The sequence below is a fragment of the Zingiber officinale genome, chromosome 5A (genome assembly GCF_018446385.1).
Source record: "Zingiber officinale cultivar Zhangliang chromosome 5A, Zo_v1.1, whole genome shotgun sequence".
NCBI lineage: Eukaryota > Viridiplantae > Streptophyta > Magnoliopsida > Zingiberales > Zingiberaceae > Zingiber > Zingiber officinale.
The window spans coordinates 143,543,070-143,556,119 of record NC_055994.1 but is presented as its reverse complement, the minus strand read 5'-3'; positions in this window follow the sequence as shown (position 1 = coordinate 143,556,119).

The following is a 13,050-nucleotide window of genomic DNA, read 5'->3' as shown; positions in this document are numbered from 1 at the left end:
TAACCGAAAAGAACAATCAAATCACAAGGGAAAGAAAAACAAAAGAACACTATATCGAAAACAAATTCGAAACTCTAGAATTGTATGCCTCTTGTATTTAGTATTATTTCCAAAAATAACTAGTATGATGCGGAAAGAAAAAATACTAGTTATACCTTCTAGAAAGACCTCTTGATCTTCTACCGTATTCCTCTTCTAACCTCGAACGTTGTGTGGGCAACGATCTTCCGAGATGAGAACCACCAAACACCTTCTTCTTCCTTCTAGGTTTCGGCCACCAAAATTCTCCAAGATAAGTAGAGGTCCGGCCACCACCACCAAGCTCCAAGGGATGCAAGAAACAAAACCTCCTTTCTCTCTTTCTTCTCCTAGCTAGAACCGGCCACCATCAAGAGCTCCAAGAGGGATTGCCGCCGGCCACAAGAAGAAGAGAAGAAAAAGAAGCTAGGGCCGGCCACCAAGGAGGAAAATAGAGGAAGAATAGAATAGAGTTGTTCACCATGAAGCCTTCTCTACCCCCTCTTTTATAATCCTTGGTCTTGGCAAATAAGGAAATTTAATTAAAAACTTCCTTAATTATTTTGCCATGAAAAAGAAAATTTTATTTAATTAAAAATAATTTCCTTTTTACAAATACAATGGTCGGCCACACCATTCCACAAATCAAGGAAATTTTAATTCACACAAGAATTAAAACTTCCTAATTTGCTTTCGGAAATTTATAAAAATTTCTTAAATAATTTTTCCCTTCATGGTAGTTAATAAAAAGGAAATTAAAATATTTCTTTTAAACATGTGGATAAAAAGAAAGTTATCTCTAAAAATTAAAATCTCTTTTAATCTACAAATAAGGAAAGATATCAAATCTTTTCTTAATCTTTTGTAGAAACTTATAAAAGAGAATATTTAATTTTAAACTCTCTTTTAAATCATGAACATGATTAAAATTGAAAGTTTTCTTAAAATTTAAAATCCTCCTTTAATCAACAAATAAGGAAAGATTTCAAATTTTAAACTCTCTTTTAAACATGTAGATGATTTACAAATAAGGAAAGTTTTTACCAAAAATTAAAACCATCCTTTTAATCTACAAATAAGGAAAGAGATTAATCTCTTCTCTTAATCTTTTGTAGAAAGTTATAAAAGGAAATTTTTAATTTTTAAACTCTCTTTTAAAATCATGATATCCACATAAGAAATAATTTTAATAAAAATCCTTTTAATATTCTAGTGGCCGGCCACCTAAGCTTGGGACCCAAGCTTTGGCCGGCCACCTACATGGCTCATCCACTTGGTCTTGGCCGGCCCTAGCTTGGGTTCCAAGCTAGCTTGGCCGGCCCCATTGGATGGGTAAGAAGGTGGGTATGCGGTGGGTATAAATCTCTATATACTAGAGGCTACGATAGGGACCAAGAGGAGGAATTGGTTTTGGTCTCCCGATGAAATTAAGCATCCCGTGTTCGCCCCGAACACACAACTTAATTTCATCAATAATAATTCATTCCACTAAAGAACTATTATTGAACTACCGCACCAATCCCAAATTACATTTTGGGCTCCTTCTTATTATGAGTGTGTTAGTCTCCCTGTGTTTAAGATAACAAATGTCCACTAATTAAGTAAGTTACTGACAACTCACTTAATTAATATCTAGCTCCAAGAGTAGTACCACTCAACTTCATCGTCATGTCGGACTAAGTCCACCTGCAGGGTTTAACATGACAATCCTTATGAGCTCCTCTTGGGGACATTCTCAACCTAGATCACTAGGACACAGTTTCCTTCTATAATCAACAACACACACTATAAGTGATATCATTTCCCAACTTATCGGGCTTATTGATTCATCGAACTAAATCTCACCCATTGATAAATTAAAGAAATAAATATCAAATATATGTGCTTGTTATTATATTAGGATTAAGAGCACACACTTCCATAATAACTAAGGTCTTTGTTTCTTTATAAAGTCAGTATAAAAGAAACAACCTCTAATGGTCCTACTCAATACACTCTAAGTGTACTAGTGTAATTATATAGTTAAGATAAACTAATACCTAATTACACTACGACCTTCCAATGGTTTGTTCCTTTCCATTATGGTCGTGAGCTACTGTTTATAATTTATAAGGTACTGATAACATGATCTTCTGTGTATGACACCACACACCATGTTATCTACAATATAAATTAATTGAACAACTACATTTATCATAAATGTAGACATTTGACCAATGTGATTCTTATTTCTAAATAAAAGTTTATACCAAAAGCTAGGCTTTTAGTATACACTCTAACACTTTTGACCCATCTGGACTTTCTCTTTGCGCCAGTGTCTGGTCAACCTTGACCCACTTGGACTTACCATCTCATGCCAAGTGTCCGGTCCTCCATGACCCACTTGGACTTTCAAACACCAAGTGTCCGGTCAACCTTGACCCACCTAGATTTCCACATGCCTGGCTTCACTCACCAGGTCCTTCCATCTGCCTAGCTTCACTGACTAGGACTTCCCATCTGTCTGGCTTCACTCACCAGGTTCTTCTATCTGCCTAGCTTCACTCACTAAGACTTCCCATATGCCTGGCTTCACTCACCAGGACTTTCACCTAGCTTCGACCACTAGGATTTTCACCTGGCTTCACTCACCAGGATTTTCCATCTGCCTAACTTCACTCACTAGGACTTCCCATCTACCTGACTTCACTCACCAGGTCCTTCCATCTGCCTACCTTCACTCACTAGGACTTCCCATCTGTCTGATCAACTTTGACCAGAGGGAAATTGTACCAACAATCTCCCCAAATGAATGATTGCACCTGCAATCTCCATTTACTATCAGTTTCCATGTATTGTCAAACATCGAAACACAAACATCAAGACTTGAGCTTGAGCCAACTCAAGCTTAGTCAACCTGGTCATCCTTGACCTAGGAATATTACACCAACATTATCATCCAAAACTTCACCTATACTGTTTATCAAATTAAACTTTTATCCCTCTTTAGACTAGTCTTAATTACACACCTGGGTAAGTTATTGATTTTGGAGATGTCAACTAGTTTGGAGCCTCCCCTGAATTATTGGGCATGGGTTTCAGGTTTTGGATTTGTATTGATTTGCTTTATAGTTATAATAAGCTTAGTTATAGTTTGAGTTTAGATTAATTTTATTTTTATTTAATTTAAGTTTAGCTATTGCTTTGGTAGACTTTACTGAATTTAGTTTAGAGGGTTTAATTTTTGAGATTAAGATTGATTTATTTGGTTTTAGATAGTGCATTTTATTTTTAGGTACGTAGTATTGATTGATTCCTACTTGCGTGGTTAGACACACTTTCAGAATCCAAGCTTTGGTTTGATCATTATGTTGATTGACTAAAGATATAAAGGTTTTGTTAGTTGAGTTGGACTTGTATCTGAGTCCAGACTTATTGTACACAGCTCTTTTTGATCCAAGTATCATATCAAGATACTTAGATCTAGTTGTGAATTTTTCTAGTAGTTATTTTAGTTCAAGTACTTCACTTTTCAATCTGGAATTATCCTCCTCAAGTTTTATAACTTGAGTTGCTTGAATCGGTCAGTTGTTGAATTTGATTTTAGTTGTTCATTAAGTATTTTATTTTCTTTACTTAGTTCATTTATTTGATCTTCAGATATAGTTAATTTCCTATGTAAATATGCAGTTATTTTAAAAAACTTTTTATTTAAAATAGATTATACCTCATCAGAACCTTTAAAAATGAGTGCGGACTCATGACTCGATTCGTGTTCAGACTCGTCTTCCGATTCACTTTTTGATTCTGGTTAGTATGTATGCCATCAGCGCAAGATAGTTGGTGTGCTTTGGTTCATTATTGTCCGATTCCTCTGCGGACAATTTGTTCCAAGTTACCTTGAGGATTTTCTTCTTCTTGAGATTTGGGCAGTCATTCTAGTAATGTCCCTTCTTGTTGCATCCAGAGCACGTGACATTTGTCTTGTTGTTGTTGGAATTGGAAGTGGACTTGATCTTCTGCAGGTCCTTTTTTGTGAATTTCTTCTTTCTCTTGGTGAACATCTTTCTTACCAAGTTCACTAGGTATTCTTCATCGTCTAAGTCTGGGTTAAACTCATCTTTAGGTTTTGGTTTAGATCAAGATCTTTCTTTTGACGTTCCTGTAACAAGAGCAATACCTTTCTCGAGTTTCGTGTTAATATGTTTGTGCAGCTCTAATTCATAAAAAAAGTTCATCTAATTTTAATTTGGATAGATTTCTCGAGATTTTGTAGACATCTATGATGGATGCCCACAATGCGTTTTGAGGGAATGCGTTTAGAGCATACCTTATCATATCTCAGTTCTCCATCTGATGGTCGATTGTGTGAAGCTCATTGAGGATGTCTTTTATCCTCGTGTGCAACTGATTGGCGGATTCTTCTTCCTGCATTTAATTTGATGTTAGAAAAACTGCAATCCAAAAAATAAAACAACTCCCCCTAGCTTGATAGGTGGTTGCACTAATTTAGAAAATTGAACCTGGCTCTGATACCACTTATTAGATCGAGTCACATATGAGAGGGGAGTGAATCACGTGGTTTTGAAAAACTTGTTCTTTTCTATTTTGAAAATAAAGTACGCAACGGTAAAATACAGAAATTTAAAAAAAATAAGAAGATGGAGATAGACACGGTTGATTTTACTTGGTTCAGAGCCTTACTCCAAGACCCAGGTCTCACGGACCTATCGATAGGTGATTCACTAAAATACCTCTTCCGAAATCACGGAAGAGGGAATCGAGTACAAAAGAACGTCGGAACAACACTACAGTTGTCCTTTTTGCAATAATTAAGTATAGAATTTAAAGTTACCAAATACTTTTTTCGGAGTCGGTCTGCTCGAGCTCAGTGTTTGGGCAGCTTATAAGTGGTAGACGAGCATAGCAGCGTTGTAGCAAAGTCACAGTAGGAAGCTGGAGCAGTTGGAACCTCAATTGGACGCATAGAAGCTTGTGTATGAGTTGTTTTCTGAAGCTTGGTTGAGATGCTCTTATAAAGGCTATGGAAGGCGCCTTCCACAGGGTTGAAGGCGCCTCCTGCGTGTAAAATTTGATCATGAAAAAAGCTGATCTTTATTACCAAAGAGCTCAGAATTCTATCCTGTGGAAGGTGCCTTCCATGCACCGAAGGCGCCTTCCATTAACGGTGTCAAGACGCCTTCCAATGCTTGAAGGCACTTTGGGTACTGTTTACCTTAGGCTTTTTGCCTCTTCTTTCCCTACAAAACGTATTAGTTTAATAAATCAAATAATAACCTATAAGATAAGTATTAACACAATAATAATGAGTAAAAATAATTAACTCCTGTCCTCCCTGGATCAGGAACTAGTTAAGGTCTCAATTTAAGGATTTAAAATGGACCAAATTGGATTGACGTTTACTAACCTCAAATAGAACACATCCTCATTAAGTCACTCTCCTCCAGTGACTTACCTAACTTACCGACTTACAATCTGTCGACTAGCCTCTTAACCCACCAAGTCTTCATACTAGTTGTCAGATCCGCAGACCCAACTGGACTTCTGTCGGTCGTCAAGTCCCACGGACCCAACCGAACTTCCTGCCAGATATCAAGTAGGTCCTTTGACCTATCTACACTTCGCATCAACTATCAAGTCCTCAGACCTAGCTAGATTTCAGCCTAATGTCAAATCCTTCAGACCAGTCAATTCCTACACACTTGGTTAAATAATTAGATCACATAAAGACCTAACTTAATTCACTTGTCATTCATCAAAACCTGAATTAAATCATAGTACAAATTACACCAACATTAACTACCTCCCAAACTCAGGCATCCTATAGTCACAATAAGATGTATCATTACACACACGTCACAAGTAACCTATTGCTCACAAGCTTGTCCTCTAAATTACCATACACATGTGACGCAATAATACGTAGCAACATATTGGGTGATGAAATCTAACACGGGTGGAATACAGACCAAGAGCATATCATTGTCTACCAACCAAGTTTGTTGTCGTTTTGGTTTGATATGTGTATTACTTTTTTTTCTATTTTTATTTTGATTCTTCTTCTCGTGTCAATGTGTCAATGTAATATATATTGTCATGTGACGTGTGTAATTTAATGGTCAACAAGTAATATGATAATTAGGTTGTTATTTTAAGATTCTATGGTGTATAAATTGAAAAACCTGTTATGTATACTCTTCTATACTGTACCTATTTTGCTACCAAGTATATGAGAGTTCGGTGGTAATATATTTAAGTTAAATGTTAGTAATAATAAAGCCGTCATTTTTGCATATCATTAACCATCCTTTTCTTTGGGAATGAAGTTGATAAGGTTCCTTCGCACATCTATACGTTCTGTGAATCGACCATAAAGTTCACAAAATTGTTTCCTACGCTGAGTAATGGTGATATTTCTCTACTGCTCATTTGTGATTTCATATTAACTTGATGATATTAACATTATCATCTTTTTACCCAAATAATGGTTTTGATGGTGTACACAATTATGGATTTAGGCAAATAATGGTGATATATTCTGTTTGTATATGTTTAATGGTCAAAATTTGTATAAACTTTATTCAAGCATGTGTCGAATGGTAAATCTGTAACGACCCAATTTTCCCTATTTTGAATTCTGAATATCTTTAAAAATATTTGAAAATGCTTTTAAAATATTCTAGAGATTTTTAGGAATTTTTAGAGTATTTTTATGCAATTTTTGGAGTCCGTTTGGTATTATTACCGAGTGGAGAAAGTTTAAAAAAAAAAAAAAAAAAAAAAATTTGCAAGAGCTAGGATTCGAACCCAGCTTCTCGGGCCCAAGCTGTAATCGGCCCAATCAACCAACTGAGCTACACGATTTCTGTTAACCTTATATGGAGCGAATGATATCTAAGCAGTGGTTAATGAATAGAGAATAAATAGGAAGAAAAAATAGTGGCAGCTGAGACTCGAACCCGCGAGCCGCGTATTAAGCAGAACGCAGCCAACCAACTGTGCCAGCGGCTATAGTTAATTAAGGAGAGAACGGACAATATTTAAGGGTTAACAGAGAACAATTTACCTAAGTTATAAAGAGAGGACTTTAGTGATTTTCGGACAAAAACCTAAACTCCTCTTCTCTCTCGCGACGGCGCCGACTCTTTCGGGCGGAAACAGAGCCGAATCTAGGGCTCGTCTTCGGCGGCCGGCGAGGACTTCTTCCGACGAGATCTCCACACCTTCGTGATTCCCTCGTCGAGAAGAACAAGTAGATACCAAGAGATCGTTGAGGAAACAACTTCTCCGAACCCTAGCAACCCTATCTCTTCGGTTGTAAGTCCAAGAACCCAAAGTAAGTGCTTCTCACCTGCGGTAGGAGTAGCTCTCGGGTTGTTATCTTGCGTTTTGTTGTAAAATGATAACAGTAGCCTTTCATCTTAGCATATGGTTTCGGATTTGATCCTTGCTCTAGCCAATTCGGTTTAAGTTGATTTTAATCTGTTAATGTGTTTTATTTAGGGCACGAACAGAAGTTTTGAGGGTTTTCCTTGATTACTACAGCATGCTAGTTAAGTGTATTTACCTTACACATTAAGCATGTTTAAGTAGATATATTCTAGTTTAAGCCTGTTGTGTTACCACTGGAATTATACTATCTTGCATTACCTGGAATATTATTGTTGATAGAATTGGCTAACCTCATGTATTAGTACCGAATTAGAAATGCTAGTGCTGATGTAGTAGTGCTTTGTTTGGATGCCATCATCCTCAGGTGTTTTCTATTGGAAGCAAATTTTAGTTCAATAGAAACTAGTTGTAGTGATGAATGCAGTAGGTTCGAACTTTAGTCTTCCTAGCAATTCAATCATGTTAAAGCATGCAAATTGATCATAATTGGTTATGGATAGTTTCGCAGTAGAAAACTGATTTCTTGAGATGTGATATATATTGAGTTGATTCAGCCATGTCTCATGAGGCTATATTTTTGGATTATTTCTAGAATTCTTACCTTTACATCTGTTAGGTATGAAAAGTTGGTATTGGAGTTAGTTCTGTAGCTTAAAGTGAAACAGGGATATGCTTAAATTGCTTAAACCCTTAATGTGAACGTGGCATGTGATTGAGCTGCTAAATGAGTTGCTTAAATTGCCTCTAATAAATGCCAAGGCATTTTTATTAGAAGGAGTATTAAAAGAAAGATATAAAGAAAAGTATTTTACTTTTAAAAGGCATGTACCGGACACAATGTCCAAGGGATGGGCTCCAAGTTGCCCCTAGACATAAGGTCTAGAAGTGTCTTAATGGTTTTGGGATTAGCTACCTCAATTCTCATTAAGAAAGGCGCGCAAAGTGGTACAATGCCGGGCCCAAGTTAAGTTGAATATTATTTTAAAGTATAAAAGTATAAATTTGGAAACAAATAGAACGAGTTCCTTTATCTAAGTGCAAATTTTAGCAAGTTAAATTATTGTTTCCTTTAGAGATGCATGATGTAGTTTAATTGCTATTTTTCATGTTGAGCATGTATTTCCCTGCTTTCTTTTATGCTTATGCATTCCGTATCGGGTTTTGTGAGTAGAAAGCACTTACTAAGCTTTATGCTTATAGATACTACTTTTTCCTCCTACTGCAGATATAGATAAAAATAAAGGAAAGGCTAAAATGGCATAGAAGAAGGCGACAAGGAGACACTGGTGATGTGTGTGTGGATGGCGGGGATGGAAGATTTGGGGACCTGGCTTTTAAATTTCTGCAAGTTAAGTTATTTAGGTTTCTTCATAAATAACTAGGAGGATTAATAAAAAAAATTCAGATTCTTTATGCTCTCCCTATTTTACTGTTTTGAAGTTGATTAAATACGTTGGTTCTGTTGAGTACAATATGAATTGTTTGAGTTATATGGAATTCGGTTTTGGTGCATTGCTTAAATCTGGAGTTTTAGTTTGTTGCCGTGGAGTTTGGTAAATTCAGATCCTTCATGTTGCTTAAAACTGTAAGGTTCTATATTATTGTAGCCTGATTTGCATTGCTTAAGCTTGGGAACTGTTTCGGATGTGATACTTATCTGCTATTGTGTTATCTGTTGCTGCTGGAAATTTGGTTCTTTTTATTTGCAAAGAAATTTCTGTGAACACTGATATGCATGAGTTGCTAAAGATGAGTAATAGTCATATATGCTAATCTGTTAAAGGATTGTTAGATGTTGCTGAAAGTGTGTCCGGACTTGATTGCTTTGGTTGCATGCTAAAATTTGGTGCAGTATTGTAATTCCTTGCACTAATGGAGTTTAGTTATTTCTGAAATTTCTTGCATTTGAGCTGCCATGTACGTGTTGTTCTGTTATCAACGTTGTAGCATTATTTGTGTTGGGATACACTGCTGCTTAAATACAGAAAAATCTGCATGCTCATTTGCCATACCAAATAGAAATTGCATGATATATGTGTGCTGTTCGGTTTTGTTGGAATGAATGAACAGAAGGTTTAAGTAATTTCTTTTCATTCCTGTTAAGATTTAGAATGATATAAATGCAATATAGTTAAGGAAGTAATAAGCAGTAGGGACACTTGAGCATTAGTTGTCTATATGTTATACTTGCTGTTACACATGTTGCATGTTAAATCTTGGAAAAAAAAAGTATCAAGAAATTTTATGCTACTAATAAGAGGCATGTTCTGATATGTGATATGTTCCCAATAGTTTAAATTTTCCCTAGTCTTAATGCAAGTAGTACAAGTTACAGTAGTTAGTAGAAACAGTAGCGGTCACCCTCAGAGTAGTAGGAAAGAAATTGGGTGGTTGTTACAGTTGGTATCAGAGCAGGTTCATTTTCCAGCAACACACACACATCAACATCATCCTTGCCGCTTTCAAGTAAGAAAGTATTTAAGTTCTTTCTTTATTGCCTTCCTTTATTTACATTATTATTTGCAGTATGGATGGATAGTTATAAGTGAATGAGTAAGATAAGAATTTTATTTTTTAGCTATTTCCTTTCTTAATATATAAATGGGTATGTTTAGAAAGGGTAGAGAAATCATCAAATTTTCTTATTTGTTTAACTAGATGTCGAGAAGAGGACGTCCCCGTACCGCTCGTGTTGAGGACCATGTTCAGGAGAATGAGGTGCCAGGCTCAACTGAGCCCAATCTTTCTGAAGTTGTTGCCCAACTTCAGAAACAAGTAGCTGAACAGCAGCAAGTAATTGCCAATCTGATGGCAAATCAGCAACCAGTCCCTCCTACTCCTCAAACAGTAACTGTGGAGACTCCAGTGGTAACTGAGGTTCCACCAGCTGCCCAAGGAGTCGTCACAGCACCCCAGAGACAAGAAGCCTACCTCATACAGTGGCTGAAACTGAAACCAGAGAGCTTCTCAGGCACGACTGAGCCCTGGGATGCCCAGGCTTGGTTCAAAACACTGGAGAGCACCATGGAGCTTCTTGACTGGCCAGAAGTCGAGAAAGTCAAGTGTGCCTCCTTCTGCCTGACTGGAGACGCACGCATGTGGTGGGAGAGAGTCAAAAGCAAGAGGGCAGTCAATCAGATGAGATGGATTGATTTTGAGACAGAGTTCTACGACGAGTTCTTTCGCCAAAAGATCACCAACAAGCACTACGAGGAGTTTATGGAGTTCAGACAGGGGGATCTGACAGTGGAGGAAGCAGTTAAAAGATTCAACAGGCTAGCTCGTCTCTGCCCAGAACTAGTAAGTACAGAGAAGGAGCGAGTCAGACTAATGCTCAGAATGCTGAAGCCTGTGATATCACTTAATGTGAGCAGTGGGACTCATCAACCCCTGACTGGAGAAGAGTTGGTGAGTAGAGCCTTAGTAGCTGAGCACTACCTGAGCAGCATGAAGGCACAAAGAGAGCAACACAAGCCAATCAAGATGGAGACCAAGACTGGGGGAAATCAGAAACCCCAGTCAAATAATCAGAACTGGAAAGGCAAGGGCACTAAAAGAAAGCAGTGGAATTCAGGAAGTAAGGGAGGACCAGAAATCAAACAGACTAAGCTCCTTCCCTGCCCTAAATGTGGGAGAACACATCCAGGAGCCTGTCTCTTGGGCAAGACTGGATGTTATTCTTGTGGTCAAGAAGGACACATGGCCAAGCAATGTCCTAACAAGTTCAAAGCACCCCAGCCAATACAATATGGAGCCAAGCCTCAACTACATTATATGCCTGCAACTCTGGAAGGACCTCGGATCAGCCAAACCAGTTCCATCCAATGCCAGAGTATTCTCCCTCACTAAAGAGGAAGCTGCTAGTGCCTCCACGGTCGTAACAGGTCAAGTAGTTATTTTTCAGCATATAGCTACTGCACTATTTGATACTGGGGCGACCCATTCTTTTGTATCCATACCTTTTGCCAAAGAATTACAGGTACCTACAGAAAGCATGAATTCCAAGTTCCTGACAACCCTACCTTCTGGGGAAGTCATGGAATCTAGTCAGTGGCTTCGGTCTGTACCAGTCAGAATTTCAGACCGAGAGCTATGTGTTAATCTGGTAGTCCTCGCTATGCAGGATTTCGATATCATTTTGGGTATGGATTTCCTCAGCAAGTACAGTGCTTCAGTGGACTGCCGCAGAAGAAAAGTGATCTTTAGTCCAGAAGGTGAACCATCCTTTGAATTTACAGGAGTACCAAAGAGGAAGACCCAGAAATTTCTCTCTTCTCTCACAGTTCACCAAATGTTAGCTAAAGGGTGTGCTGGTTTTCTTGCATTCATTGTGAGTACAGAAGAAGAAGAAAGACCTAAGCAGGAAGAAGTTCGGGTAGTCTGTGAGTATCCAGAGGTATTCCCAGAAGAGCTACCTGGACTACCTCCCAATAGAGAGGTGGAGTTTGAGATTGAACTGGTTCCTGGTACCGGTCCAATTTCAAAAGCTCCATACCGCATGTCCCCAGCAGAGTTGAAAGAGCTACAAGAACAACTTCAGGAGCTGCTTGACAAGGGTTTCATTCGCCCTAGTCACTCACCATGGGGAGCTCCTGTGTTGTTTGTCAAGAAGAAGGATGGATCTATGCGGATGTGCATAGATTATAGGGCTCTGAATCAGGTGACCATCAAGAACAAGTATCCACTGCCCAGGATCGATGATTTATTTGATCAATTGAAAGGTGCAACAGTGTTCTCCAAGATAGATCTGCGCTCTGGGTACCATCAGTTGAAAGTGAAGGAGAGTGACATACCCAGAACAGCTTTCAGGACCAGATATGGACACTACGAATTCGTAGTCATGCCTTTTGGTGTGACTAATGCACTGCAGTCTTCATGGACTTGATGAATAGAGTGTTCAGAGAATACCTCGACAAGTTCGTCATTGTGTTCATAGACGACATTCTAGTCTATTCCAGAACTTCAGAGGAGCATGACACGCACTTGAGAATAGTTCTGCAGACCCTTCAACAAAAGCAACTCTATGCTAAATTCTCAAAGTGCGAGTTCTGGTTGGAACAGGTGGCATTTCTAGGTCACATTGTTTCAAAAGAAGTTATTCAGGTAGATCCAGCCAAAGTAGAAGCGGTCAAGAACTGGAAGAGACCCAAGAATGCCAGGGAGATCAGAAGCTTCCTTGGTTTAGCTGGGTACTACAGGAAATTTGTGGAGGACTTTTCCAGGATAGCCTCTCCACTTACAGCCCTCACCAGGAAAGATAAGAAGTTTGAATGGTCAGATAAATGTGAGCAGAGTTTTCAAGAACTCAAGAAGAGACTGACCAGTGCTCCTATACTGACTGTTCCAGAGGGCGACAAGAGTTTCGACATTTATAGTGATGCTTCCAAGATGGGATTAGGAGCTGTACTCATGCAGGAAGGAAAAGTTATAGCTTATGCTTCCAGACAACTCAAAGACTACGAGAAGAATTACCCCACTCATGATCTAGAGCTGGCAGCTGTAGTCTTTGCACTGAAACTCTGGCGACACTACTTATATGGAGTCCAGTGCAGAATCTTCACAGACCATCAGAGTCTTAAGTACTTCTTCACTCAGAAGGACTTAAACATGAGACAGCGCAGGTGGTTGGAGTTGGTCAAA